Genomic DNA, 6,194 nt, shown 5'->3' on the forward strand with positions numbered 1-6,194 from the left:
TTTTATTCTTTAAATATGATAAGTACCTATTTTGAAACTATCGTAACAACTTCCACGATCTAAAGTATAAAAAATATTATAAAATCAATTTTATTCGCTTACCTGTATTATTCATCTAAGTAATTTAATTCTTTAGGTCCGAAATTTGTTTTGCCTCCATTATACTGTTTATTATTCCATACATTATCTATTGTACAGAAAAAAATAACACAATGTCTACTTTTATACAAAACAACGGAGAAATAACATGTAAATAATTATTGCATAACCCCAAAGCAGATTTAAATCGCGCCAAAATCTCAAAACAAATGACGGACGAAACTGTAAACGCCGAATGCACGAAATAAACTTAAAAGAATATTCGTTCCATTTTTAATGTGGTGATTAATAATTGTCAATCGCCGGTATAAAGTAGATTTCCCAAGCCTCATAATATTCTTAAAAAAAAGAATAGCTATTCTATCACCTTTAAAAAAAAATAAAAACTTCATTTATGATCAGACTGTATTATTATTTAACCATATCAAATTGAATGGCTTCCTATTTGGGTAAAAACAAATACATACATTTTTATTGACAGGAGATGTCAAGTGAATTTGCTAGTACTGATACAAGTAGCAGCTGATGTACAGACAAATAGAAACATACGAAAAAGCTTTTAGTTTTAAAAGGGTTGATTATAAAAGCTCGCCTAACCTTTTACGAGATATCTGAGAATTCAATAGCAATGTTACTGTTTGCCTATTGGCTACGTATTTGAAATGGCTTCGGGAAATAATTATTTGGATTTCCTTGTAGACAGTAATTTTCTTCAAAGTATTTGCCTTCAAGCCGGTAGTTTCTGGGAAGTTGTCTTTAATATTTGGATATACCAACTACAATTTAAAACACAAGTCAAAAAGATTTCGTTCGTCACTTTTTTTTTTTTATTGAAACCTTGATGTTGATTATTGGTATTTGCAAAATAAAAGTCAGCTCGCAAACTCAAAACATCAGAGTTTTTCCTTAACCTTAAGAACATAACTATGTTTTTTGTGACGTATTTTAAAAGCAAAAACTGGTTCTCAAAATGTCATTATGACGTCATCGAGCCATGATCAGTCATCCGGAATCACATAGCAACACAATGTATTACACAAAGGTAACATGTTTTGTTTGTGCCGGTTTTCCTCAAAGACTTGTCTGTGCTTTTGTACGAACCTACAGCTTCTCATTCCGTCAGTAAGCGATAGATAGATATACATATCGACGGTGACATAAATATCTTGTGAGTGTACATTGCTGGCGATGTCATATCAATTTTGATATCAATACTGCATAGCTCTTCAAAGTATTGCAATCTGCACGAGTTCAAAGAAAAATAATCAAAGAAATAGTCAAAAGTACGTAAGCAGACAAAGGCGCCAACGATTTACGAAAATAAACCTTAACACGATGACATACGATTCAAATTTTAAAACGCATGTTGTTAACATGGAAGAGGCAACAAGCAAACCCCATCACCAAGTCAATTACATTACATTTTAATTGAATTATGAATGCCTAATTCCACACTCCCATTACTCATCAAGAAAGTTAGTATGCAGTCAACAAAAGGCCCTGTAAGACATTTACAAACAGTAAGCTACGTTCATATTGCGATACTACATTATTCCTGCCTCTACTATAAGCGTATTGTGGAAGCAAGATAGCGCGATACACAGCACTTATCGTTGTCTCTCTTCAACAACAAGGAGCTTAACACTCTGTTTATCAATATGTGTCGTCTCTATTGTACAGACTTACAGAACATGACGTGTTATGCTATATTTATCCCTATGTGGCAGTAATAGCCTAGTCTACTGGTATGCCCTTGGATTTCCAAGTTAAACATCAAATCACGGCTTTCTGTCTTCAATGTACATTTTTTTTGCGAGTTACTTTTACAATTGTTGATCAACCCGGTTGTTTAGATTTTTTATACACGGTGATTTTTTAGTCGTCTTACAAAAGTAGCCCAGTTCATGTATCCGATGTAAAATACCACTAGGCGCGATTATTATTTTTTTATCATCAACTAAGATAATAAGTACGAAGAAAAATTAAACTAGAGAAATCTGAAATATACTTTTAAAAATGATAAAAACGCCGCCGCCCGCGCCCCTCACCATTGTTACAAGGCTCGGACCGCGCTCGCAACAGAGCTGTGTTTCTAAAAAACTACGAATGACATCATAATATTGAAGAAAAATTGCATTTTAAATTTATTCAAATCTCATAAATACTTATTTTTTATCATGAACGTGTTCTAGTCATACATGAACTGGGCTGCTTTTGTAAGACGACTAAAAAATCACGGTTTTTAGCCCTCGGTTTCCCACTGCAAGGCAAAGGCCTTCCCCAAATTCTTCCATGAATCGCTCTCCTGGGCAACATGGAACCAACCGTTGAGCGTTGATCGTCTCGCCAGCGCTTCATAGGCTACCCATAGTGATACCATCCACCCACTGGCTCTCATTGTAAGGCGACTTCGATTATGATTTTTGATTTTGACTTCGTCCCAGCGCCGTCGCTGTCCATACCAATGACGTGTACTGCCCAATCCCATTTATCCTGGCAGCCTTTTTGCCGTCGATAATCTCAGTTTTGGAATGTTTAGATTAACATAAGTATTTTGCGTATCGTAGTGTCTCAGTGTAAACCTAGCGTAAAACATTTACAAACTGTTACTCACACAGTTATGTCTCCCAAGCCGGCACTAAGAGACATCAAAGTGGAAGTTATTTCACAAATATTAATTTGCAAGCGTTGTCCGTCTTGTAGAAACTTCCTCGCAAATGTTTTATGGGTCAAGTGAGATATTAATTTGCATTAAATGTAGTCCTTTCAGTTAGAGCCTTATTGTAAACTAGCTGTTGCTCGCGACTTCGTCCGCCTGGTTAGAAGAAATAAGTTATGATTTATACCTGCCCTGTTTTTTCCACATTTCCATTGTATCTTTGCTCGCAACGTGATGGTATATAGCCTAAAACCTTCCTCGATGAATGGTTTATTCAATACAAAAAGAATTTGAACCAGTAGATCCTGAGATTAGCGCGTTCAAACAAACAAACTCTTCAGCTTTATGTATTAGTATCGATTATTGGAAGAGATGCTTCATCTGTTTATGATCTTTTTAACTACCTATCTATAATTCAGTCTTTACATGTATTGCAAAACAAATATTCCTTTCATTTGCCCCTTCATATTGTCTGCAGAATACATCTTAGGTAATTACTTTTCGAACGCCAGCAAAAAAATACTGGCATCAAAAAGATACACCTGCTACATATTAAATTAGTACCGGTGTGCGGTATCATCACAAACATTACTACTTAACATCTATTACAAAAAATATATACAATTTAGAGGTAATGTAATACAATTTCTACCTCGTGAATTATGTAAAATTCCTGTGGGTTGTTTAAAACTTCTTCAAATTAAATCTAGATTTTATTTAGCCTACACATTCGGCATACTATTATCACATACTTCGGTAGTGTACTTATATACATTCCAGTACATATTTCTAAGTAAAGTATCTCAATTGAAAATATATGATGGGAATTAAACTTATGTGAGGTTTCAGGCTAATAACCCATGCTATTAAAGATGCCTTGGACAACATTTTGATGAGCACTGTCCTATAAATGATGACGGTCAAATTCAGATAAATTCGTAACTATTTAAGTACCGAGAAGAAAAATTACCAATTTATAACTTTCTCCGTACCATCACTCAAAATCTCAACGGTGATTATTCACCATTAAAATGGGAGCGAAACGTCTTTCAAACGTCGGAAGTGGAATAACCCATTACCAAGCAACAGAATTTTATATCATTCGACGTTTCTGTAATTTCGTACGGCGTAATAGTCATAAGGGACCTCGGTACAAGGAGATATTAAATTTAAAAATGTAAGCAAGTGAGATTGCTTTGCGAGAGTACTCGGGAAATATTTGGGCATGAAAAGAGTTGAGTAGAAGGTGTAGAAGGGTAAGATTGGGTAATCTCATCACTTATGCACGGTTTAGTGGTGAATTTTTAATTTTTATGGGAGAAAATGTTTGGGGTTTATGGCGTCGGGCGAAGGCTTTTTTAATAGTTGAAAGGACTCACTTAAATAGAGTCAGAAAGTATTTTAAAGCAAGGTTCTAATAGTATAGCTAACCTAACCTATTTTTTTGTCTCTATGCCTTAATTAAGACCTACGTATAATACAATAAAAGAAAACCAAAGATACTGGTTCTAGATAAATTAATATCCATATTTCTTGATATATTTAAGTGCCTTCCCGAATAAATATGACTTCTAAGTCGGAGGCTCTCATTAATAATGTAGGTAGGCAGGTATTAATAACTAATATATTGCCCTTAGTAATTAATTGCCCGGATAAGTAGAGTCGACGACCAATTATGACTGTGACAAATTCGTTTGTGACTGAATTTTCTCCAAGAAATTTCCTCTAGATTATGGGGATAAATGGCGATGGATCTTGACCTTTAGCCAAATCATATTTCTACAAGATTTAGTTACGTTTTTGATAGAAAACTTTCCAATATGAAGAGAAACGGAGAGTATGTTATTTCAGTTCATTTGAGTGTTTCTTTTACAGCTTTGAAAAATATTGATATTCTGAGGAAACAAAGCGGCTACGGGAAATTAAATTTCGTTGATTAGGCACAGATCACAAATTATACGAGAAAAAAAATGAGGCACGATTATATCTCTTGATATTCGACATAATGCTACTGACGTTGATTTCTTCAAATAATTTTTAAGTAGCAGTAATAATTCTAAGCAGAAAAAAACATAATAGATCTGCAGTCTTTTCTGTATGCCAAAAATTCTGAATCGCCTCTCCCTTTAACTCAAGTCTGTCTGTGAAGTAATTTACTGTGAAAGTAACAAGTGCGTTTCCCCATTTCCGAGTTTGACGATCCATCAAAAGTTGACGTTCGCGGATTGTCAACGAGAGGAGTTATGGCGCGTCGTGTTTAATATCAAAATACCCAACAAAAACATAAAATACCACTTTCTCAAATGGATTAGAGTATTGCGGTTACATGAACTTCAAATTATCTTAATATAAACATTTTTACATGGAACGCTGACAGTAAAAAAACAACTGAACCAATTAAAATTGTATTTTGTCTGCGCTATGGCAGTTTTTATTGTGATCGAGCGGTAAGAGTTAAATAGAATTAAGGATTTTATTTTCAGCATTTAACATCTTATTACCTTTGACAATTAAGAAAATGAATGAAAGGACACTGGACTAGACTTATGACTTGTACCTACCTACTTAAACATTTTTTAGGCCGTACTTCGGTAGACAATCTTACAATCCCACAGCTGCAGGTAGCTGAAAGATTTAAGAAACCATTATGAAGTCCTTGTTTTTTCAATTCTTAATCATCTGAAATAGACCCATTTGTTAGGCCACCATCATAGAATGCTCAACAAAAAGGATCGGCTTGATCATTAAAATTCAATTTGACACGAACATTTGGGATGGTTTAAAGGGGTTTGGGTCTTACCTGTAACCCTTAAGAGGGCTTTTACGTCGCCATTACAGACTATCCCACTACTTTGCTAGAATTATATGACGGTAGATGAATTAATTTTGTTTAGATTTTGTACTGGATTTTATTTGAGCTGTGATATATGTGAGATGAGATACTAAGTGAGATGCCTGGCCCCGGTTGGTCGGTATGCAGTCTCACGTCAACGGAAGCTGGGAGCTATCAATGGGTTCTGGCACCCAAAGCTTTTTTTGCTAGCATGACTGCTTCGCAGAGGGAGGCGACCACTTCCCATATCTCTCGCCCCACCATGGATAGGACCAGGACCGGACGCAAGCGGTTGCTGCCGCCGGGTTCGCTTCTATACAAGGTGCTCAGTCCACGCAGGGCAGACTTCCACCATCCCGAAAGCTGTAAAAATCTACGCTTCTCGTGTTACTGAATGCTTCTAAATAAGTCTTTTTTACTCGTGTACGTTGGCAAGTGCTTAAATTCTGATTGAAAATAAGTTACAATTTAAATTTTATTTTTGCTATATTTTGTAGGCTCATTGTTTTTTGAGTAAATTACTGTTGTCCCACTTTTTTTTTAAAGAAAATTTATGTTTTCGGTATCTTGTAGCTGTGTCGTAAGAGTGCGATACTTAATGTT

The sequence above is a fragment of the Trichoplusia ni genome, chromosome 8 (assembly GCF_003590095.1).
Source record: "Trichoplusia ni isolate ovarian cell line Hi5 chromosome 8, tn1, whole genome shotgun sequence".
Taxonomy (NCBI): domain Eukaryota; kingdom Metazoa; phylum Arthropoda; class Insecta; order Lepidoptera; family Noctuidae; genus Trichoplusia; species Trichoplusia ni.